The 26,524-nt window shown below is 43.0% G+C and overlaps 1 protein-coding gene across 1 annotated transcript in view; it reads left to right on the top strand.

Moving 5' to 3' along the window:
- VPS13C (vacuolar protein sorting 13 homolog C) overlaps window positions 1–26,524 on the top strand; it is a 2,873,871-nt gene that overhangs the window by 277,438 nt on the left and 2,569,909 nt on the right. The window lies entirely within an intron of this gene.

Consider the following 26,524-nt stretch of genomic DNA (forward strand, 5'->3'; position numbering starts at 1 on the left):
TGTCAGCTGACCAGATACGACCCCACTTAGCCATCCAATTGTCCCAAATGCCAAAGTCCTGATGCCGACTTTGCCCACATGACCTGGACGTCCCCCAGATAGCTACATACTGGACGGATATATTCCAGACAGTCCCTGACATAATAGCCACGCCACTTCTTCCTTCTCCTAAATTAGCGCTGTTAGGGATGGTCAGCAACATCAAAGTGTGCCACCATAGGTTTGTTGCCATAGCACTGCTACTGGCGAAGAGGGAAATATCAATACACTGGGGAACCAGACGATCCCCACAAAAGCAGCATGGATGAGCGGCATGTCGTACTGTGATATGTAGACTTAAATATATGCCACGCTCCAGCCTCCGACCTCACGGCTCAAGGATATATGGCATGTCTATCGCTGCTACTTACCCAGGCACAGCATTTCTCCCCAGCCTCTCTTCCGAACATAAACTGGCCTCAGAAGTTTCCGCACCCAGCACCCCCCCAAAATCAGTCATTGTACTGACACCATTGTACATAGGTGCGCATACCCCCAAACGTCTTCTTGCGACCTAACTATAGCTCACGCATACTAAACTCCCCCAGCACAGTAGATATAGTGCAAAGTAGCATACTCTCCAGTGGAGGGCCCCCATGCTCCTTCATCCACCCTCTCAACCCCCCCTCGTGTACCCCACTCACTCTAGCGAGTATTTATGGGTTTGTGTTTTGTCTTGTATATTGTATAATTTCATCTGAATAATGTATATCTGTCATGGTTTTCTTTATTGTAAAAATGTAATAAAAAAATTAAAAATGTAGTACAGTGGTTAGCTTTACTAATAAGAATGTATTTCTACCCAAATGAATACATTCAAGCACAGTTAGGATAATGAAAGACGGTGGAAAAACAATGCTATAACTTATACCAAGCAGTGTGTATGCAACTCTTTGACAGTTCAAAGGTCAGTTTGCTATGTTAGGGTTGTAACAAAAGAATCTGTGACAAAAGCAGTAACCCATTGAGCGAGCCACATAAAATACAGTTCGGTGATTTGTGTGGTACATATTCTTTGCAGCAGGCATCTTAACCCTCTGCGCTACTTTAGCATGAGTGGTAACTGCCACTGTATAAAACCCCGCTCTCTCTAGCTGGAACATTAATCACCAAAGTTATCAAGACATTTTTATTGTTGCTTGGAAACTTCTAGAGACACATGGAGCTCTGCTGAGGGGGCATTTTAAATCCCTGTTCTTCCTGAACATGGAAACCCTGAGGTCAGTACCGGGTGTGGTTGCTCCGGTCGCACCACCCTAGTGCCTCAGAGAGTACAGCCTTAGCGTGTCTCCCATTTGATCAGTGGTGTCTCTAGTAATACGTTTATTTGGGAAGCTCAAAGGACTCCTGAAAGGCTTTGCATACAAGAGTTTGATGTTTAAACTTTTTTTTGCTCCGTGGCAAGCACATGCAGGCATCTGTGGGTGCTTGACACAATCATATCCTCACAGGCAAAAAAAGTTCAAATTCCATGTTTAGACACTTTATAGCCCCATAAGTCCTAGATGATGACTGTAGAAGTTGTCCAATCTGGAAAGTATCCATGAGGGCTCCACACTAGGAGGGGATGAGACGTCCTTTCTTAAAAATACAAACAATGGAAAAAGGAGCATCAGGCATTGCTAATTTTTGCCTAGAGTTCTAGCAATTTTACTTTAGATACAGTTTTGGAAGCTTCGCTCGAGCTGCTCTACCAGAGTGTGTTATCCCAACAGTATTTGTTGCATATTATCAACAGCCCTGCCTTCTTGTAATTCAGATTGAGGGCGTTATGCCCCATTGTTGGATGGCCATCAAGCAACTGAAAAATTAGCCATGTTTCCTCAAAGTGAAGCTAATGAACCTGCCCAATAGCCATTCTTCTCCAGTATTGAATCTTACGTAGATTAACATGCTTGAATCTTCCCAGTCGAAATGGGGGGAGCTCCACGGTGTTTAAAACAAGCAATACCATTTCAGTACATTAAAAGACATGGCGAAAACTAGTGACATTGTTAACCTATTCACATTGTTTTAATAGCCCAAACTTAAGCCAATCGGAGGCAAGACCATGGACCACTTCTCCCCTGCAGAGTCAGCATACTGTGGTAAATAAAATTCATTACCGGGACTTAATTTGATACAGAAACATAATAAAATAGCTCAGTAAAATGAGAGGCAGAATCCGTGGTATTAGAGGTTCGGAATGGGCTTTATTCCAATGATCGATTATAATCGGTTGCTCCAAGTTCCATCACCACGGAGGTTCAGGAAGTGAAGTACATACTTTATTGACAAGAAATGACTTTTATAGTACATACATTACAATGAAGCGAATGCAGAAGGCGTAACAATTGATAAGGAAAATGACGATTCATATGCGTAACCGAAAATGGGTGTAATAAGGAGTAAAAAGGAACATAATTGGTTATGATGTCATATATAGGTGGATCTATAAGATAATACTTGGCATAGATGCGCGCGCAGCAGCATGACGTGTGATTGACGTGCAACTAGGGGGTGAAGGGGACTTGACATTTAGCTCTACATGTGGAGACGAAAAGTCTGGGGGGTCAAGTCAACCTAATCCCAAATCATATCTAACATCCTATGTTTAAAGAACTATGTTATCCACAAAAGAAGGACTCTCGGACAGAATCTATTCTATACTGACTGTGCGTGCGTGTACAAGCGTTTAAGTGTCTACACTAAATGCGAGGGGGTAGGAATATTCCATGGTAACAGGACTATGAATTACTTGCATAAAGACAGAGAAGCCGGGCCTTTTGCTCGGTAGCTGGAAGAATGTTTACTTAAACTACTAGACAGGAATGCATCGGCTAAGGGGCGAAGCAGATAATTCGAAGGTGAAATACAGTTCTTGGCAGAGAATAGGCTGATGTCAGGCTTCGTGAGCCGCGCAGAGAATGAGACAAAGTTCATGGTCACGGATGCAGGCTCAGACTGGAGTTTTCAGAGGCAGAAGGCAAGAAGAGTTTGATGACAGAATCAGGGCCTACTTGCCTGGACTGTAAAATGGCATAAGTGAACCATATAAAACCGGTGGCCTTTCATACTTAGGAATGGAATATCCGGCCTATTCATGGCGGATCTGACAGAGGACATGTTGACGGTGGACGCACATGTGTTTGCGTCTTCATAACTGGAACTGGAGGGAACATACATGTACTTGTAACATGCATATAGAACCGTTGGGGTCCTAGATAGGGGACATAACTGACCAGAAAAATCCATATTTCCACAATACCTCAGATTTCTAACCGCAAATTGTGTGTGAGGGAGATTTCCCTGAGCTCTGTTCAGTTGTTACAGTTGGTGAACTTTTGACCTTTTTTTCCTCTCAGGCATATAACATTGGACTGCTACAGCTCTAAGGTACTGCGTTTTACCTTCAGTATGTCAGAGGGATCTAAAAAAAGGCTTTTTAGGCCATGCAGGGCTTGTGGAAAGGCAAGACTATTTTCTGAAGACCCCCTTTAGACACTGCCTATACTGTTTAGAATCCTTTGGTTTATGATTAGGATTCAAACACTGCAGAACTTTTTCTGCCAAAACTCTTAAGGACAGGAAAGCCAGGTTACTGATTTGGCTCCAGAAGACAAAGATCAGAATCTGGTTTGGTTGAGGAGGAGGGTCCAAGTCGTTTGCTAGCTGAGTGAAAGTGCAAAACTGATGGCTCTACCTTATCTCTAAAGACCCTAAAAAACTGAAGGCTGTTGAAAAATAATCAAAATCTGAAAAGCCAGCCTGTAAAGACTTTGCTTCAGGCTCTGTTCAGAAAAAAAACATCCATGTCATCTTCTGTGCCTGTCACTCCTCAGGAAAATGAGCGTGTCGACAATAATGAGACCTTACACGAGGACCGTGACGTTGACAAGAACTTCGTCGACAGCTATCTTCATAACAGCGTTGATGACGGTCACTCGGACCACGAGAGCGTCTTTGACAAAGGGCGTGGTAGGGACCGCCACCACCTCATCGCCGACCTCATCACCGACCATTCCTTCAATGACGGTTTTCAAGTCACAGTTGACGAGACCAGTGTCGTTAACCGTAACTATTAGAAAGACTATCTTTGTTGATGAGACACAAAAAAGTAGTATTTTTTGCTAAGAATGTCTCTGCACCGCTAAAGCCAGATCTGATGTTGTCCAGTAAGGTATCCCCTCTGCCTTTGGCCCACCTTCTTGGCATGGAGAAATCAGGAGATGAAGGGCTTTTCGGTCCTGCCACAGCCCTTCACTACTAAGGGTAAAGTGTCAGGACACGGATGAGGAGTATGATCCTGACAACCCTGGAATGTTGTTCCTGTGTAGGGGACATGTAAACGTCTCCACCCAGAGAAGGCTTTGATCCCAGCCTCTGAGAGAGATCGCTCTCACCTCAGCAGATCAGAAGCTTGTCTAGGGTGGCTGGTTGGTCGAGACCATTCAGTCAAAACACTAGTGGTTGATAGGTTTTCAGGGGGTACCTATAATATGCCCTCTGGGTGCATTTCTTAATAAATCCACCACTGTCATCAGTGTGGGTTTATTAGAATGAGATGTTTGGTGCCAAACATCTGGGGTTATAGTGAAGCCATCACGCAGATGGGGAACTTGTAATCACAAGTGTCCAGCCCATATACTTGGTATGGCTTCCCTGTGCACTTGTAATATCTAGGAGGGAACCTAGATATCACAGGGACACATCCACTCACACAGATATGTTCACACATGGGTATAGTGCACCCTGCCTCAGGGCTGTTAGATCTGCTGTAGGGTTGACTTACCTATACCACATGTAGTTCTTTGCAGGCATGGCACACAGTGATGTGTGCTATGTCGACTTCACTTTTTCTCTGCACCAAGACATGCAGGCTTAAATGGCAGTTTGCATGAGCTTGGTGAGGGGTACCTTAGGGAGGCACAATACGTGCTCTAGCCCTTAGAGGCCTTCTTTAGACACAATGCCCTACATACCAGGGGTACCATTTACAAGGGACTTGCATGGAGTCTAAATTGGGGCCAATTGTGGAACAATAGTACAGTTTTAGGGAAAGAACACTGGTTCTTGGTCGGCCGGAACCCAACACATTTTCAGTCAAGGTTGCATCAGATACCATGCAAAAAGTGGGGGTAACTATGTCAAAAGGGGCACTTTCCTACACCCACGTTTCGTGAAGCTGAAGACTTCGACTACCTTGCAATAGCACTTGGTGACTGTTTGCTTTAAAGCAAGTGGGAGCTACTTAAAAAGGGGGTACGGTTGCTGCTGGCAACTTTAACCCCATATGTTAGGGAAGAGCTAAGAGTCACCCCACCGACTAGCTGGTTCCATGCATTAATGTGGCGTGCCAAGGCACCTACTCAGAACACTTTCTGGATCTGTGGAAGAGAAGTAGGACCGTACCTGCTGTTTGAGACCTGAGAGCAGAACTGAAGGGCTGAATTTGCTCCCACGTATACCAAGGAAAAAGAAGGGGGCTCCAAGGGTCAGTTGACTGACCTCTTCAGTGGCTACTGGAACACAAAAAGCTACAAAAGCCTTTTTCCTGAAGTGCCCAGCTGACCAGTAGTAACTGATCCTCAATTGGACTCTACCTTTGGCCTCTGCCTTGACACCCAGAGAAGTATCAAAGTGCCTCCCTTTCCTGGCTGCCTTAGAAGTGTACTCTTGTGGCTGTTTGGGCTCCAGAAGAAAGTTTGGAAACTTTTGAAAATGTTTCTTCTAGAGCTTCAGGGTGATCTGCTGGAAAAAAGTATCCGACTAGCAGTTCCACAGTGAGATTCGTTTTCAGGTTCATCCCTCTCAACGGTCTCCGTACATCTGAAAATGTTTTAAGTCCCATTCAGTGAGAAAGCCCCCGTAGGATCAGCCTGCTTCAGGTGTCCAGCCTTTGGTTCCATGGTGGTGGCTACAATTTCAGCAGAAGCCCACACAGGATGGGGGGGGGGGGGGATTTTTCTTTTCATAAAGTGAGAAAGTCCCATTCTACATTTGGATATTGAAGAAATTTCGACAGCCGAATTGGGACTCAGAAACGTTTTTGACTTTTTTATTTTCAAATTTTAACTGGGACCAATCGACTTGTTGTATCCAACTCGGTCGTCCTGAGATTGCATCTTGTTCCTGGGTTACCACGTCTATTGACTTTCATTGGTCAATTTTCTTTTTTGATAGTTTCCTCTTATTTTTTTTTAAATGAATATCTTCTTTGCTTGTGGTGTCATCTTGCTTATTGAATTATTCTCTCCTTTTATAAATTGGGATGTTTGTGTTATGTCTTTGACTTTTAATGTATTTTTTTTTTTTACTGTTTTGTACTTCTGAATGCTTTAAACATTTTCTTTAAGTTAAGTCTGTCTGCTCTGTGATATAGCTGCCAGAGGTTGAGCTCAGATTTAAATTACTGAAACCTTTGACTGGACCTACCAGGTTAGTGACTTTATTACTTGTAGATGACTACCATCCACCCTAATTAATAATTCACCTTCTTTAGCAGTTGGTAGCAACATTCAGTAGCACATTTTAGGCCCTATGCCATCCAAGAATTGGACTGAACGTTTTTTTGCTAATTTTCATTTCTAGATTTTATATTGCCCCTAGATGTTTGTGTCTCTCGCTAGGTAAGCATGGGAATTATGATGAACGATGGATTTAACCCAGATCTCTTGACTGGGGGAGAATGTCTGCATTGTCAGCATTCCGTCCATCATTTGTTTGTTGTAACGCTTTTCGCCCTAAGTGGGATGGGTATTCCCAGACGTGGGACCCGTGCTCACTACGCCACTGGAGTCAAGCTATCCTGGCTGATGACGGCTGATAGCCAGAAACCGGTCCTAGGATGCTTGATTTTGGTCCAGGGAAGACATGGCTTGGCAGTTTGGGCTGGACTGTTCCCATGAGGCACAGGGTCAAGACTGATTTGCATATGGCCATGTCTGAACTGGGATGGCGTAGTGGGCAAAAGAACGATGGATTTAACCCAGATCTCTTGACTGGGGGAGAATGTCTGCATTGTCAGCATTCCGTCCATCATTTGTTTGTTGTAACGCTTTAAATAGAGCTGAGCAACATCATCATATTGGTGCACATTTCAGCCTAAATCTATTTGTTTTGAATAATCGGAGTGTATGATTTGCATATCAGTTAAGGGTTAGTAAGTTTTTGACTATGCAGTCCATTTCCTCCATTTGTTGCGTAGTGTTAAATATTGTTTCGTGTTTAATCAACCGTCTGAAATTCTGCTGAAAAGTCGAACTAGGATACAAGACTGCTGTCTGTCTACGGTCTTCCATCAATAACTGACAGTGTTGCTGTTTGCATGTTACAACCCACTATAAATCTAGATTGATTTGAATTTAGACGGTTGTTTTTATCAATATCTTCATTCAACTGTGTGTTGACCATGCTCTGTAGTATTTTTTCCGTACAAATTTAGAACTATTACTGAAGTGAAATCGTTGGGGTTTCCTTTGTTTGAGAACATAAGGTACTTCAGTTTTTGTGTGGTATAAAAGAAAAACATTGCAAATTGCTCTCAACTAGTTTTTGTTAGGTCCAGAATAACTGATTGTGCCGATTTAGTGATTTGTTTTTTTCATGTTACATAGCTTTTCTGTATTTATTTGTTGTCTTTCTTGTTAAAACAAGGTAGCTTTGTTTGTTTTTTGTCATATAGCTTTTTTTTTGGTTTTGCAATCAACCGCAATAAAACAAATATAAATTGCATATCCCCCTATTCCTCCCCCACCCCCCTCTTAGAACCAGATAGAAAAGCAGTGCTACACTGATGTACGTTACAGGAAGCCGGGGCATAACATTCAGTTAACATTATTCCAGCTCTACACATTGCACTTTTCGGCGCCAGCACCCTGTAGTCTCATCTCTACCTGCTACCTCTGGAAGGATCATTTTACTCCTCTCCCGAGTCCGTTATATGCTCCTCAGTAGGTTCCTCAAGCTGCATGAGGATCTCCACCATATCCCATTCCATGCTACCACCCTAGTCATTCCCACTGTATATCAATCTATGTTGTACTCCACATTCCGCTCTCACCCATCGTGCCAGTTCCCACAGCCACTGTTTCTTGGTAGGGGAGCGATTGGTCATCCAGTGCCATGGTTAAACATTTCTTCGCTACAGCTAGTCCTAATTCTACTATCTTTTGTGCATGTCATGTGTGTTTGGATTGGGTCACTAGGCCCAGAAGGCACAGTCGTATTGTGGGTGACAATTGTATTTCAGTGAAGTCCCCCAGTGTCTGTCACCTCGTCCCTGAAAGTTCCCACTGTTGGGCACATCCACCACATGTGGATATAGGTCCCAGGGAATTGATCGATGTTTGAACAGTGTTCCTGGTTGGTCTGGTCTAATCTGTGTAACCACTGTGGCATGACACAATCCCTGTGTATTCATTTATAATGGTTTAGCTTCAACCGTGCATTACAAGTCACCCTCCTGCAGTTGCCCAGCACAGAGGCCCAGTTCCGCTTGGGTTTTCAGTGATATGATGCCCGCGGCCATATGCGGCATGAAAATGGCATGCAGGCGCGAAATTAGCTTATGTTCGCCTCCCACGCCCGGCAGTGTTAGATTCAGTATGTGTGTCCAGTTAATGCTGGAACCCCAGCCAAGCCTTCCTTATAGCCACCGCCAACCCAACATAAAAGAGGAAGCAGCCACCTGTGACATCCCATTGGCTGCACAAATCAACATAACCCAGCACCCTACCATCCACATACTGGTCCCCCAGGCAGTTCTGGCCACTGTCCTCCTCTCTATGCCTCTGAAACAGTGGCATCGAGGGACTTCTGGCCGTGTACCATGGAGCTAATTGTTCAAAGTAAATATATCCTTTCTCCCCACGATTTGTGTTTTGTTGCAATATAGTTACCAATGTACAAACCTGCTCTGTCAGAGTCGATCTATATGTATACGTTGCTAGTGTCAACGCCAAGAGCAATCCAGGCATGATCATGTGAACTAGCATGTCTGCGACAAGCTTTGTTCCCTCCCCTTGAAACCATTATTATTACATGTTGAATATGAGCTGCCTAATAATACGTCCTGAGAGTTTGGTGCCTATAGTCCCCCACTATCCCATGGGAGTCGTAGGACCTCCCAGCTAATCTGGCTCTCCTGTGCCCCCAGTATAACAGACTGAGCAGCTCGTCCAATCTACGGAAGCAGGACTCAGGGATGCACATTGGCATATGTTGTAATGCATGTGATTCCCTTGGGAGTATTATCATTTTGCTCATCGCAATGCTACTCATTAGAGACATTGGGAATTGTGGCCATTTTCGTATTCTTCTTTCTAAACCATTCAGGAGCACACCCACATTCGAAGTGTAGGTTTCAGACATATCTGAGCTTAGGTATATCTGTCGATGTTTAACAGGTGTTGTCTGTATTTTAATGCTGGCGAGTTCTGTCCCATGGATATTGTCGTCTGGATGGGGTTATGGACTGAATAATCTGAAGTTAATCTAAACCCTGAGTGCGACGCAACCTCAGTAATCTTTTTGAGTATCGTGTTCCAGGTAACCGTTGGGTTTCCCACAGTCAGCAGAATATCGTCCGCATAGAGTGAGATAACCTCTTGCCTACCTCCAATCAATATCCAGTCCTTCTCATGTCTGAAGCATATAATTTGGGCTAATGGTTCGATAACCATGGTGAATATTAATGGTAAGAGGGGTCTCCCCTGCCGAGACACCGACTCTATCGGCCAGCCATCTGAAATTCTGTTGCCTACCTTCACTCCAGTCCTGCTGTTCATATATAATAACATCACCAATTTTAAGAAGTCCTTTGCCCAATTCGTATCGGTTTATTGTTTGTGTCATAAATTCCCAATTAACAGTATCAAATGCCTTGTGGGTGTCCAAGCGGGACACCACGCAGGACTTCATTCATTTTTTTTGCCTGTTCCATGATGGGCAAGGCCTTCTGGGTATTGGTGATGGTGGTAAGGCCCCCTACAAGCCCAGACTGATCCACGTGTATGACCCAACGCTGGCCCAACCGAGCACTTTGACTCATGCTATTACTGCCTTTTGACGTGATTCATCACCATCACTACTTAAAGAATCTAACTGTTGGTGGATCACACAGTGATATAATTAATTATAATAATTGCTAAGAATTCAACCCTTAGTGGATTATACATTGAAGAATCCTACTGGTCTTGGTTACCAGCCCCACTGGATGTCCCTCTGTGTCCTGAAGAAGACCCGTCATGGTTCTTTAAATCACACAATTCTCTGGGTCGTAACGTCGACATACCTGTACAATCTATTCCCTACCCTCTCCACTCCACGTGAAAAGCGGAGCAAGCAGTATATGGACTGGAGATTCTTGTCTATATGGACGGATGTCTAATGAACTGAACATTTTAAATACCTCTTGTACAGCACTGTATATAGTTTATTCACTTAAAGCACCTTGTCACCTCTAGATCACCTTATCGATTAGCTAGCCTTTCATAGTTTTTTCCAATTTTTTTTTTTTGTAACAGCCTTACTGTTACAACCAGTTAAAATGATAAAAAGAAAAATTTGATTAAGTTGTTAATACATTTCCTTTCGATTAATTCAAATTAGATGTGTTCTCCTTTCTTCATGCATAAATGTTCATGACAGATTAAAATAATCTCTTTTCCCTGACAGAAACAACATTAGTATATACACCACTCATGTCTGGAGCATATCATTCTGGCTAATGGTTCGATAACCATGGCGAATATTAATGGTAAGAGGGGGCTCACCTGCCGAGACACCCACTCGCCAGCCAGCCATCTGAAATTCTGTTGCCTACCATCACTCTAATCCTGCTGTTCATATACAATAGCAGCACCAATTTTGAGACGTCCGCCACCCAGGTCGTATCTGTGTAGTGGTTGTCATAAATGCCCAATTAACAGTATCAAATGCCTTGTGGGTGTCCAAGCTGGACACCACACAGGGCTCCATTAATTCTTTTGCCTGTTCCATGATGTGGATGGCCTTCGGGGTGTTGGTGGTGGTACGGCCCCCTACAAGCCCCGACTGATCCACATGTATGACCCCCTCAGCAACCTTAGAGAGGCGGTACACCAATATTTTTCCCAATATTTTAGCATCAACATTGATCATTGATAGGGGGCAGTAGGATTCGCCATCCATGTGATCCGTGCCTGGTTTGGGCAAAACTACATTATTGGCCTCCCTCAGTGGCGCTGGAAGCATTCCCTGCTTGAAATCTCCATGTACATGGCCAGTATTGGTGCCCACAGTAGGTCTGCATATGTCTGGTAAAACTCAACACTCTGCCTGTCCAGTCTTGGTTTCTGTGTTCATGTGTTTTATCGGCCATCTGATGTTGTATACGTCTACTAGGGTATTCAGTGCTGCTCTTGTGTCTGCATCTACTTTAGGGATATGTGCTTCATCAATAATGACCTCATCATCCTGGCCAATTTGTGCATAGAGTTGTTTATAAACTTGCGCAAATCTGGACAGAATGTCTTCTTGGGCAGTTAAAGATGCCCCATTTGTACTCTTAATGGATACCACAGCACCAGCTCCCTTCTCCCAGCTAACTAGCCAAGCTAAAAGCCTACCAGGATGGTCCCCCTGCTCATGTAATGTTTCTGTGTAAGTCCTGTAGTCGTGCCTCCCAAGGGTATCTCGGGCTTCATCCAACCCCCCCAATAACCTGTGTAATGTCACCCATACCTCTGCAGTGTGTGGGGCCTGTCCTTTAATGTTCGCTATCTGTCGCTCTAGTGTCGCAACAGAGCATCCCAAGGACTTGAGTACCCCATAAGTTGCGGCCATACACCTCCCTCTTATAGTGAATTTGAAAGCCTCCCCGAGCACCACAGCCAATTCCATTGTACCTGTGTTTACAGATTTCTTTTTCCCAATCTCCTCCCTGACTACCTCCCTGAATACCCAATCTAATAGCGCCCGAGGTTGCAGGCACCATTGTGTCACAGAAGCCACATGTACCTGGTCCAGCAGGCCTACAGCGAGAGGAGCATGGTCTGATAGAGCTCTATCTAGGTAACGTGTCACCCCTATTTGCTCAATTTGTTCTGGGTGGATAAATGCTTAAGCTATCCTGGAGAATGTCCCTTGCGGGTGGTAATAGAAATAATATCCCTTTGTGTTACCATGTTGTGTTCTCCATAATTCTAATAAGTGGAGTGTGTTCATGCCCACCAATGAGGACCTGGAGGATCTGCCGAGTGGTCACATTGGCCCGTCTTAATGGCGCATGTTATCCAAGTTCCTCCATCTAGTTCTCTGGTACCAGTTCCCCCTGAAAAGTCGAACACACTGTGACATCCCTCCTCCCCCCACCCTTGTGGCCCTCCCCACATTGGTCTTTACAAATGACACATATAATGTCTTCCCAGACCACCCCCCTTGAACATCACTCATTCTCCCCTCTCCTGGTGTGATGCCCCCTGGTCTTGCCTCTAGGTCCCACACACACGTTGGAGAGTAGCGGTGCGCGTTTGTCCCCTTGATAACATCATACTTATAAGACATTTTCATTACTTTGTGAAATGCCCCTCCTCAGGCTCAAGCATATCAATAACAACCTTTCCCTACTCCCCTCACAAACACAGACTCATTGTGATAGTTGAATGATACCCTTCTGGTCTCTGATCAGTGGCCCAATGGCCAGAATTGCTCACTTTGGGAACTTTAAAACTAGTTTCAAGTCCTGGCGTCAGTCCAACATCCTGTGATTTGGGGCAAATCACTTTATCTCCAATGCCTTAAAACAAAAAAAAGATCTGACCTTGTGTAAATAATTCTGGTGATCCTTTGAAGTGATCTGATGCCTCTGGACCAAATTCATGCTAAATAAAACTACAAAAAAACTTGGAAATGGCGGGGGCCATGTGCACTGTGATACTGGATTCAAGCTACACCTGGCTGATGAGCCCTAGTAAGGGTGAGACAATTCCTGGGTTGCTTATGTTCCACTTCAGGGAGGACCTGGCCTTGCAGTTCAGGCTGGACTGTTGCCATTGGAGCAGGGTTTAGACTGATGTGCATATGGCTGGGTCCAAACTGAAATGGCATGGTGTGCAAAATAACCATGCTTTGGAATGTGGCCTTGAGCAACTACCAGTGGCTAAAATGTATTCAAGCATTCCATCAATCGACTTATTGTATAGATAAGAATTAGTTGCCAGGAAGCTATCTAGGGAAATGAGTTTGCAAGAGAATTACTCCAATTTTTCTTCTTTTCAGACGATATTCTCCTGACCCTGACTGAGCCAGAAAGCTTGATGCAGGCTGCCCTGGAGGAGCTGGGTGCCTTTTGAAAAGGCTTCAGGCTTCAAGATTAACACACTCAAATCAGTGATCTTAAACATCACAATGTCAGATGAATAAATATCAAGGCTTCAACCTCTAACCCAAACTCACTTGCATAACCATTTGATCAAATACTAAGAGCTCCAATTAAGAAAGCAAGTGGAGGGGTAGATCCGGGCCAGCTGTCCTTGGCTAGTGAAACAAATAAACGAAGATTTAAGACGCTGGCCCACTCTGTATCTTGGGGCAATGGTATATTAACATATTCAAAATTAATATCTTGCCTTGACTACTATAGCTATTCCAGTTACCTCCAATAAAGGCTATCCAGGATGTGCAAAATATGCTCCTTTTATTTATTTTGGCAGAAAACAAATCTTGCATTATAAAGAAAATGCTTCTATCTCTGAGGGTTTGAGGACTCTGTCCTGCCGGATTTGATATTAAAGGAAAACTCACCTTTGTATTATAGTGGACTGGGGACCTACAGAGTTGCTGGTAAAAATGTCTATTTGTGGATATTCATTGGTAGAAGATGTGGCCCACTGTTATCCTATGGACGAGGTAGAGCTTGCAGTAGTGAAACATTAATTTACAAATTATTCACTACCATGACATTTAAAAGTTAAAAGTCCATGTCCCACTTTTTAAGTGCACTGCACCCTGCTCTATGGGTTATTTAGGGCCTACTTCTATGTATTAAAAAGGAAAGTTTATGCCTGGTAAAAGGTTTATTTTGCCAGCTCGAAATGGCAGTTTAAAACAGAACACACAGACTGTAATGGTACACCTGAGACATGTTTAAAGGACTACTTAAGTGGGTGGCACAATCAGTGCTGCATGCCCACTAATGCAAAAAGAACAATGTGATGGGTGGAATGCTTGAATTAATCTCAGCCATTTGCAATCACTCTGGGTTGCATCCCAGTCCATCATGCTTTGCCCACCATGCGACCTCAGTTTAGACCCAGCCATATGCAAATCAGTTTTGACCCTGCTCTTCATTGAAAGGTCCAGCCCAATCTGCCAGGCCAGGTTATCCCTGAATCAGAACACAAGCAGCCTAGGACCAGTTTCGCCCTAGTTGGGGCTCTTTAGCCAGGTATAGTTGGTTCCAATGGCCCACAAATATCATTTAATTTACAGGCCCTGAGTGCATGTAATGCCACTCTACTAGGGACTTCAAGGTAAACTAAATGCACCAATTGGGTGTTAAAATGAATCCAACTGAAAAGTCAGGCAGAACATGAATAAATCTATTTAGGACCACCCCTTCTACAAATGTCTTATTTTCAGGTGCTGAAAAATTGGTTTGGTTCAATTCCTTTTTGATCAGAGTCAACTTGGGTAAAGGAAGTTGCATGGTTTCTGCTTAGGTCTTGGAAGAGCTGGCTGTCTACTTGAATTTGAGATTTCAAATAGAACCAAGTCTGTGGCTAAGAAAAATAGATTATCCACATATATAAACATCTCAAGTCCTTATGCCTTAAGTGTCACAACCAGGAGTTATAGAAGCATGGTGAAACACCAGCGAGCCGAAGACCGCCCAGAAGGAAGAGAGGTTAACCTGTATACCTGACCTTGCCAATTAAACTAACAAAATTTCCTCTCAGGGCATAATATGGGAACCGGAAGATGCACATGATTCTAATCTATTCACTGAAGGTAGAATATCACAGAGATGAGCAATGGTTTCCATTGGCAATACGTTACGAATTGGTTGAAATCACTTGGGTTTACGATGGGAGTGTAACTTCTTGTTGGTTTTTGTTACTAAGATGTTGCTTATAAAGCCCTTGGGGTTAAGAGGTCATGCTTCTATTGCCCCTTTTGAAATCCTGTCTAACATCTTCGTCAATATTTGGCCTGGTTCAAGTTTTGAAAAATCAGTTGTGTTTGGGAGAATACCCTGATGTTGATGGGCAAAGAATGTACGTGAAACCCCAGGACATTTTGCAACAACCTCATTGCTTACATTGAATGATTTCACCCTCTTCTCCTATGTGAGACGAACATGTGTCGTCCATATTGGAAAATCTGGGCACCATGCTGGAGCCTGTGATCAAAGGTATAATGATCGGGAAATGGTGGAGCCTTTGTTTAAAGGCATAATGGTTGGCCTGGGTATCTGCTGCTCTTTGAGTTCTTGTCTGAAACTCAGAACTTGCACGTGTACCAGCCTTAGGTCTATCTTTATTTATAAACACTTTATTCCTCTTTAAAGACATCAATGACTTGGCATTGCTTGGAAAGAAGAAGCCCTTTGTGCCCAATTAGATTGGACTTTTATATATCCAGTGACTCTCTTGATTGTGTGGAATTTCCATCTATATTGAACATTTTGATAAAGAGGCCTACTGTGTCTAGGAGTTTAAATTGGTAGAACACCCATGTCCTGTCAATACTCCTCCTCCGATTGCGACCCCCTTAAGTTAAATAGGCAACATTTTTCTATCCGAGTCAGGAATGACTGCCACGTTATTGTGGATAAGGGCAAAAGGGATTTAGGCTTTCATTGTAGATTGAGTCTTATTGTGTTTTTAACATACTCCACATTGTGAAGAGGAAACTACTCCGAAAAATTATGGTGCCGAAAGGAGAGGTAAAACAGACATGGACAGTAATCATAGACTCTCACTGGATAGTAAAATTGTTATCAACAAATGGATTCATTAATTTTTGTCTTTCAGGCCAGTCAGCTAATATTCGTCATTATCTACAAACAGATCACCATCAGAGTCTGTGCCATAATAAACCAAGTTTTCATCATTGTTAATATATACATTATCAATAAGTTCAGACTTTTCTAGCAAACCACTTATAGTGCACCTCCAAGATGGAGGGTCTCTGGTACGACCTATGGTCAACATCGTCTTGCAGTGAAAGATCCCTCATTGTAGAGATGCTAGAGCCTCTTTCATTTACCTAACTGTTTGCTTATAGCAGAGACAGCCCCCCAGATGATAGTGTAGCTCCTTGATCAGGGAGTAGCCTGCTACTACAGACAGGACAAGTCAATGTGCCAGAAAGGCTACATACATACCTGCCTATGACATGAGCCACAGTTTTGAATGAAGAAAGCATCACCATTTCAATATATTGAACAACCACGGTGCCAAAATGTAAAGATTCTTATTGACAACCTTTTCTCTATCCAATTAAACATGCTGACTGCTTACACCATGTGAACCATTATACATATTGAATGAGACAGTATCCTGATTAAGTAATGAAATCAACTGTCAATAATTTCAACCACAAACAGAGAAAAAGAAACAGCCCAGGGGCACTGATGGCAAGTTCTGCCATTGGCCCTATTCAAATAAACATGTTGAAACAGTCACTCAAGCCTTAGTAAAAGGAGAGATAAGGAGCCTGTGGGCAGTGTCAGCTGCTGAGTATCGTCTGTGAACGCCGACTCATGAAGGTGCGGGGCTGAGTGCAAATGCTGAAAGAGATTCAGGCGAGAATCTGTGCTAATGAAGTTACTTGCATCAATAACTATTCCGTGAATGCCGACTAAGGGAATAACTGTCCCCCCAAGAGAGCAAAACAAGCTACTGAATGTAGCAGCAGCATAAAAACCTGAGTTTGCAGAGTGCTTATCTTTTGCCGACAAGCAGCAAGACAAGAGGCTGGAAGTGATGGCGGTCATTCCCTCATGCACTGAGTAAAGAATACTATGAATTTTGCTTCTCGTGCCCAGAAGCGGCATGCTCATGGGATACATAGTACCTTTGGAGTTTATCTTTGACATTTTCTGTAGCTGCTGTAAAAGGAAGGAAAGAGCAACTGACTAATAGAGACCCCGGTCTTGCCATAACGTTGAGAAACTGTGTCTTGAAAGGAAGGGGTGGATTCACCTTGAGAGTTTTGCTCATTACTGTTTCTGTATTGAGGATTGGTCCAATGCATATTAGACTGGTTTTGCGCCATATCCAAAATAGTGGATTGAGAGAAGAGGAGAAGATTAAGAGGCAGATTGGATTTGACTTGCTAAGTGGTCCGTCTTGGATTGGTAATGGAGGCCAGTGGAGGTACCCTGGCATACTTCTTTTGTCTTCCTTTTCTCTTCCGCAGGCAAGTGTTTTAGGGATTTAGCAGAGGCTTGGCCATGGGAAGAAGTCATATATACTAATTACCTTCCTTTTACTTCCAGGGGGGAGGTGTAGTAGATTCATACAAGTGAAACAAGCAAGTGATATTAAGGGTCGTAGATGGGGGTGAATTTATTTTGTCAACCTTTTCTCTTCCACACAGAGAATCGTGAATGATTCATGTTTTGAGAGGCTGCCAACTTTGTGTTGGATTTAATAAAATGAAGGAGAAGAAATCTGATGACTCCAGTGGCTGCATTGTTGATAGGACAAACTGTCTCTCCCCTTAACTGGGTGTGCTGCAGCAAAGACCAATACAGTGGGCCCTATTACAGTGGACCCTATTGAATTTGCTGTTCAGAATGCAGGCACAACCTTGTTCCTGGACTATTAAAAGTGCGTTAGTAAAAGGTGAACCGGCAAATCTCTGACCTGGTCTGAGTTTCGAATTAGGGCACAGATCCCCCTTGTCACCAGATGCAGGCTGCACCCATCACCAGGAGGGAGCTTGAGGGTTCTCTGGGATCCTTGTCCCCGCCTCCCAAAGGGTGCACTTGAGGGTGTACTGACTGCAGCCCAGAGTCAGTGCATTTCCTAATAGCCTCTTTTCCCCATGTCCAGCATCTGTAGCATAGCGCTGGCACAAAGGCAAATGATTATTCATTTGCATAGGACCGCACCCTAATACAAACTAGGGCATGCCCCCTTGATATCATGCCAGTGCATATTCAGTGGAAGCACAAATCGTATTACAGAAGAGGCTGTGCAAGCATTTGCAGACCCTTCTGTAATACTAAACTGACCTGGGATCGCAAAAGGCAGGCACAACCCTGGGACGCTCTGTGACACAGCTGCTGTTCTTCCATAGAAACAGAGTGGTCAACATGTTTCTGCCTCTGTGTGCTCTTAGCGAGGCTTTCGTCAGGACCAACCCACCAAGGCGGTATGCACACTCTAAGGCGCACCCTAACCTGTGGTGGAGAGAAGGACCGGATTAACTCAGTTATGATAACGTCTTCAGCATTTCAGAAAATCGTGTGTTTCTGTGAAGACATAAAAACAGATAAAAAACAACAACACAAGTCGCATACAGTACATAAATTGGTACAGTGCTGGAACATGCCCAAGTGTGACTTCAGTCATGCTGCTACTTGGTGCTCTTTAAACTATAGCGAAAGACTCTATCGCTGACAGACTTTGGTGCTGTATCAGTGACATTAACCAGTTAGCCCTTATGCATTTTGCTTTTTAATATGACCGGAGAACATGCCAGACTGTTTTATCGGCACCAGGTCATGAATACTCATAAGCGTACTACCTTTACTATACACCTACTCGGATATTACCGATAAATTTGTAGAGAACACTTATATTAAAAAATTAACCTTACCGAAATTCCGGGGCACGAAAAGAATGTAAAAGTTGTGACACCCGTAAATTATGCAGATTTTGTAGCTGAGGAGAAACTTGGCTTACGTGAAGCGTATAATGACCTCACAACATGGGTCCCAGAGGGGGGTGGTGGCTTGTAGTCACACACTGTAAAATTAAAAAAACAGTATATTATTAAGTTTAAACAAGGCCATTGTTTTACCTCAAATGGTTGTAGAGCCTCGCCCTGCCACTCACGTCAAGGCCCTGCACCCATATGGTTCCTACATTCTCCCTTGCCGAGGACCCCAACGATGCCCTTTAGTTGGGTCGAGGATTTTTTGAAGTGAGTATCTGGTCAGAAGACCGGGGTCGGAAGCAAACGTCACTGGTCATGTGACAACTAAACATCAATGGGTGCGCTTCAAATCAGTTGCTCAAAACGACTGGAGCGCTAACCATAAGGAAGTAATACACGTTGTTGTGAGAGGAAGAAAACTTTATTAATTTTACAAATCACAGAAAATGATCGTAAGGAGTGTGATGCCCCATTCATTGAGAGAGCAAAAATGGAGAGAATAACCATACATGTGCCTGAATACAAATGTAAAAACCTAAGCCTAAAGAGGTTAGAGGCATACCTACAACTCATAGCGATAAAGTGCAAGTTCGGATTTTATAAGTTTAATCACCAAGACTCATAAATTACCATGGGTCAACAGTCATGTCAATAAAATTTCAGCGAAGCATAACTGAACCCCAGGGAATATGGTCATTGAGCCTATATGCGTGTGTGGTAAGTCGATAAACCCACTGCTGCTCTTTCTCAAATAATACCTGGGATGATCTATTCCCTGGTTTTATGTGTTCGATGACAGTCCACTGTAAATCATTGGTAGTGTGATTTACCTTAAGACAATGTTCAGTCAGCTTAGTAGTGTTCTTCCTACACTGGATATTACTTCGGTGTTCACACACTCATTGTTTTACTTTTACGCGTGGTCATACCTACATACCGTAATCCGCACGGGCATGTAATAAGGTAGACCACAGTGGACGAGTTACAGTTTGTATGTGACCGTTACGTCCATGTCTTGCCACTTTGCAAATTAAGTGTTTTAGTAGCTGTAGTCAAGTGGCAAACACTGCAGGAACCACAAGGGAAATGTCCAGTGACACTTGGCAGGCCCCAAGCATTGGGTACTGATGGATCCCCCTCTTTATTGGTTGTTTTAGGGCGTGTATGTACTAAAGCGTCCCTGATGCTTCTCGCCTTTTTGAAAGAAAATAACGGTTTCTCCCACCTTCTGTTATTGCTTTCAAGAATACGCCAATGTTTCCTTATAAATTTTGTGATTGCATTGGAAGCAACACTATAGGTGGTTACACACGTAAGTGGAACAACTTCAGTGTGTTTAATAGTGTCCTCAAGTAATGCTTCCCTCGGTTCATTTCTGGTCCTTTTGCAACTCTTTTTCATGATCTTCTCAGGCTAGCCCCATTCGCGGAGTTAATTAGTAAGTTCAACAGACTGAGAGCAATAATCCTCCACCTTACTACAATTACGCCTTATGCGTAACTACTGTCCATAAGGTAAATTCATGGGAATTAAGAGTGGCTTTAACTACCCTCTCTCTCTCTTGTTGTTTAACAATATTTATGCAGCGCACAACTGCAAGAGTTGTATCTCTCACTATTGAACCTCTGACTATCTTTTGGCAGTAGCATGGAGAACTTGGGGCTATTGTATACTAATGAAGAGGTGGATGCCATTTTGGCAGATCCCTCTCTTTTTTCTGACCCCTCATTTACACAAACCATATCCCAGACTACAGACTGGGATAAACTATCAGAGCAAAAACGGAACCGGATTCGAACTATTTTGCATGGCACAATACTAAGAGTACTTGCGGAATAACAAGGCCCCTAAAGGCCTGTTGGTTACCAATGCTCCACGAATTTTTCTTGATGACGCAGTGTTTAGGAAAGAATGGGCCCAGATCACGTGGCATTGTGCCAGCGACTGGCTTGTCCTTATTATTAAAACAGCACTAAGATTATCTGAGTCTATAATGGTGGAGATTCAACTCACCGAAAATCAATTTAAAACCCACACTTACAGGGTACAAAAAGAAATTGGAGGAATTAAATAAAGAGGTTAATGAATAGAAAGAGAACCTTACCTAGTCTAAAGCTCAAAAATTCCAGAAAGATCTGAAACGATTTTCATTCACAAAAGCCTATTCCTACGCCGACCCTGACTACTCTCCCCCACCCCAAAGAATACAATCTACTCTGGTGCATCGGAGGTTGATGGATCTACCACCAGTGGATCCAGTGGGGGTAGTTACAGACCTAGACAATGGGGTAAGGGACGGAATAGGCAATACCACCCTCAACAGACATGGCCATCATTTCCGACACCGGGGGTTGTTAGTTACCATAATCGGTTCCAACAACCCCAGTTCCCAATGATGGGCTGGAATACAGCCTTTATGCCACTCCCATCATTCCCACAAAATACTTACTGACCGCCTTTTTTTACAGAGAGGCCGGAGGAGACGAGGGAAAAGAAGAGGGACAGGTAAAGTTCATTGGGGACCAGAGGAGGCAGTGGGGAACAACACCCGCAGCAAATTGCAAAACCAACAAGCGGGAACCAGCAATCAGAGAGTTTAGTTACTAACCTCTCCCATGTCAATCTAACCCCAACAGAATCCTTGGTCCTAGAGAAAGGACTTGGTTTTGTGCCTACGGCATGCTTAGATTGGTTTCGTTTGCACTGTGAGCTAGCTATGTTTTTTAGAAAATTGAAGCTCAAAGCCTTTTTTGAGAAGGTAGGACCAACTGAGGCATCAGACTCTGCTAGTGACACTAGCTTATGTTTAAAATAAACATTTAACCCTCCTCCACAAATTGTTCCTGCTGAAATAATTGCCTTTGGGAAGGCGGTGTTTATTAATGTTGAGTCCTTCGAAGAGACAGGAGTGTTCAAAAATATGAGTAGGGCTGAGTTTCAAGCATCACAAACTCTGCAGTCCAACACCTCTGTAGTTATAAAACCCGCAGACAAGGGTGCTGGAGTGGTTATCCAGGATGTTGTGGCTTACGATAAAGAGTGTAGACGCCTCTTAGATGACCGCAATAGCTATACCCCTTTGACCATAGATCCATCCCCTGAATTAAGGGCAAAGATTTCCGAATTGGATAACTGTGCTGAAGCTAATGAGTATATCTCAAAGCATGAGGCTGATTTTTTGACAACTAACGATGAAATTATTCCATACTTTTACACCTTGCCAAAAACCCATAAGAACAGGTCACCCCCACCCGGATGTCCTATTGTTTCGGGCATTGGCTCGCTGTTGGAACCTTTGTCACGTTACTGTGACCAATTTTTAAAACCACTTGTACAAAAGACCTCAACTTACCGTAAGGATACTAAAAATCTCATGGCTCTCATACAAGATGTAACTGTGGACAATGATACCACTTTTTTAGTCTCATTGGACATTGAGAGCCTTTATATGAGCATTCCTCCGGGTGGCACTATCCGGGTTCTCAGTGAGGTACTGAAGGAGGCTATTTGGGATTACAAAACCCCCAGACAGTTCATCATTGAGTGTGTCACTATGGCACTCAAACAATTTTTCTTTTTTAATATTAGGGGGATCTGTTCCTACAGACAACAGTGACATCTATGGGCAGTGTTTTTGCCCCTAGCATAGCTGGACTTTACGTGTATGATTTTGAATGTAAACACGTCCCGACCACGGACAATCCCTACGCGTCGAATCTATGATTCTGGAAAAGATATATAGATGACGTGTTTATCATCTGGCAGGGACCAGAAAGTTTATTGAAAGACTTTATTGTTTGGATTGAGACCCGTGATACTAATCTAAGGTTCACGCATTTCTACCATAAAGATGAAATTGTCTTTTTGGATGTGGTGATCTCAAAGACTGAAGGGCACTTGATGACCAGAACCTACTACAAGCCTACAGCCAGGAACAACTTACTATCTTTTTTCAGTTTCCACACGAGACCCCTATGGGAAAAATCTCCTTATTGACAGTATTTAGGCACAAGGCGTAATTGTAGAAAGGAGGAGGATTATCGCTCTGTCTGTTGAACTTACTAATAAACTCCGCAAACGGGACTATCCTGAGAAGATCCTGAAAAGGTGTTGCACAAGGGCTATAAATGAACCGAGGAAAGCATTGCTTGTGGACACTATTAAACACACTGAAGTTGTTCCACTTATGTGTGTAACCACTGATAGTGTTGCTTCCAACGCCATCACAAAATCTATAAGGAAACATTGGCGTATTCTTCAGAGCAATATCAGAAGGTGGGAGAAACTGTTGTTTTCTTTCAAAAAGGCGAGAAGCATCAGGGACGCTTTAGTACACACACGCCCTAAAACAATCAATAAAGACCAAAATCCCTCAGTACTCAATGCTTGGGGCCTGCCAAGTGTCACTTGACTACAGCTACTAAAACACTTGATTTGGAAAGTGGCAAGAGATGGACGCAACGGTCACATATAATCTAACTCGTCCAATGTGGTCTACTTTATTACATGCCCGTGCGGATTACGGTATCGAGGTATGACCACGCGGAAAATAAAACGATTGTGTGAAAACTGAAGTAATATCCGTTGTAGGAAGAACACTATTAAGCTGACAGAACATTTTCTTAAGGTAAATCACACTACCAATGATTTACACGGCACCATCATCGAACACATAAAACCAGGGAATAGATCATCCCAGGTATTATTTGAGAAAGAGCAGCAGTGGGTTTATCAACCTGCCACACACGCATATGAGCTCAATGACAATATTTTCCTTGGGTTCAGTTATGCGTCGCTGAATTTTTATTGACATAACTGTTGACACATGGTAATTTATGAGTCTTAACGGTTGAACTTATAAAATTAGAACTTGCACTTTATCGCTATGCATTTTAGGTATGCCTCTAACCTCTTCAGGCTTAGGTTTTTACATTTGTAATCAGGCCCATGTATGGTTATTCTCTCCGTTTTTGCTCTCTCAATGAATGTTGCACCACACTCCTTACGATAATTTTCTGTGATTTGTAAGATTAATAAAGTTTTCTTCCTCTCACAACAACATGTATTACTTCCTTATGGTTAGCGCACCATTCGTTTTGAGCGTCTGATTGGAAGCGCACCCATTGACGTTTTGTTGTCACATGACCAGAGACGTTTGCTTCAGACCCCGGTCTTCTGACCGGATACTCTCTTTAAAAACTCCTCGACCCGACTACAGGGCATTGTCGGGGTACTCGGCAAGGGAGTATGTAGGAACCATTCGGATGCATGGCTTTGACAAAGTGAGTGGCCGGATGAGGCTCTACAACCATTTGAGGTAAAACAATGGCCTTGCTTAAGCTTAATAATATACTATTGGTTTTTTAATTTTACAGTGTGACTACAAGCCACCGCCCCCCCTGTGGGACCCATGTTGTGAGGTCATTATATGCTTCACGTAAGCCAAGTTTCTCCTCCGCTACAAAATCTGCCTAATTTACGGGTGTCACAACTTTTACATTTTTTACGTGCCTTGGTATTTCGGTCAGGTTAATTTTTTAATATATTTTTATTATACTTTATCTCTACAAATGTATCGGTAATATCCGAGTAGGCGTATAGTAAAGGTAGTACGCTTATTAGTATTCATGACCTAGTGCCGATAAAACAAAGAGTCTGGCATGTTCTCGGGTCATATTAAAAAGCAAAATGCATAAGGGCTAACTGGTTAATGTCACTGATACAGCACCAAAGTCCATCAGCGATAGAGCCTTTCGCTATAGTTTAAAGAGCACCAAGTAGCAGCATGACTGCAGTCATTCTTTGGCATGTTCAAGCACTGTACCAATGTATGTGACTTGTGTTGTCATTTTTTATCTGTTTTTATGTCTTCACAGAAACACGTGATTTTCAGAAATTCTGAAGACGTTATCATAACCGTGAGTTATTCTGGTCCTTCTCTCCACCACAGGTTAGGGTGTGTCTTAGTGTTTGCACACTGCCGTGGTGGGTTGATCCTGACTAATGCCTCGCTAAGAGCACACAGAGGCAGAAACATGTTGACCACTCTTTTTATTTTGACTTTATTTTCACTTCGGGATACATCTGGTAAAATTAACCAGTAGTTAGATATCCTTCACAATTGCTTTTATTTATGCATGTTTTTCCGCCGATAAAATTCTTTGGAGAACACCAAGGCATTTTTTAAATCACTCCTTTGCACTCACTATTCGCACACTCACACTACACCAAAAAACTTGCTCTGCTGTAAACGGGCGTTGTAGCACACCAGGTAGGCACTTGGCCACTCTGGTGGGAACCCAATGATGAAGCATGTCACCAATTAGGTTGGTGAGTGAGGGTTCTTTTTATATCTTAGAGTGATTCTTTCTTGCTGGCTGTTTGTAAATCGCACTCTTCTGTTGTTTATATCATATAGTTCAGGGGGATTAAGAGTGGCTTTAACTACCCTCTCGCTCTTGTTGTTTAACTATACTTCCATATGTCTTACATTGAAGTGATGGGCAGGATACTGCAAGTCTTCAAGAGACCATCCTTATATTGACTTGAGCCTGGAAAGAATTGAACCCCTGATGCAATGTAGAATACCAGTAACTGTAGGCTACTGATGAGGAAAAGTGAGAGGATTACCACTATTATAGTTGGGACAATTAATAAAGAGATTGAGGCAAGGGGCGCTGGGAACAAAAGTACATGGGCCCACTCAATATAACGTGCAAAGAATACACCAGGTGCTCCATAAAAGCAGGAAAGGAAGGACCACATGGATAAACACCCAAACACAAGTGAAAATGCTGTACATTGCCAAATTCCTTTTGCAAAAGTTTGTATTGATGCGGGAAACAAGCAGAAAAAAGCCTATCTTGGTGAACTAATCATGGAAAAATTATGGGGTCCAAAGCACATGTGCCAGCAGTTGAAAATAAAGAGATGAAATAATTGCTTTTGCACAGCAGAAACATAATGTGTACTAAGGATCTGAAAAGAAAAACCTTAAAAGTATTATAGATTTATCAGCTGTGATAGGAGGCACTCTTAATCCCATTGTTTATAAATTGTACAGCTGTGCAATAACAAAACTATGCTTTTTGGTTGGTTCCCAGCTGGCCAATATCTAACGGAGTAAATCACAGCTGGTAGAAGAACCAAGCAAAATCAGACACAACCTGCTGGACAATAGCCATATCACTACACCTTGTTTTCAGAACTGTCTATTACAAGTTTGCATTGCAAAAGTCACTGACTAATTGCCCAATGTGTGGGGCTCTTTAGGATTTTGAGATACTAGGTGATTGTCATAACTTCTATTTCATCCTTAGTTTACATAATAAGATGGCATATCTCCTACTGCTACCAACACAAGTAGTCAAACACTCTATTTCAACAGAAAATTCATGCTGCACTAGCACAAAGTCCTTGTAAGCCTCTACTTAATGCGGTACCTTCAACACGGAAAATAAGGTTATGAAATGCAGCCACATTCTAAATCGCACACTTGCAACAGCCATCCATGTGGAGAATCAATTACTACTTGAGTGCCCTATCCCTTACATGTCAATTCGTTTGTACCCCAGGCTGTGGTGTAGTAAAAACACATCACGTGTTATGGTAGTAAAATTACTGTCACTCAACA

The sequence above is a fragment of the Triturus cristatus genome, chromosome 3_2 (assembly GCF_964204655.1).
Source record: "Triturus cristatus chromosome 3_2, aTriCri1.1, whole genome shotgun sequence".
NCBI lineage: Eukaryota > Metazoa > Chordata > Amphibia > Caudata > Salamandridae > Triturus > Triturus cristatus.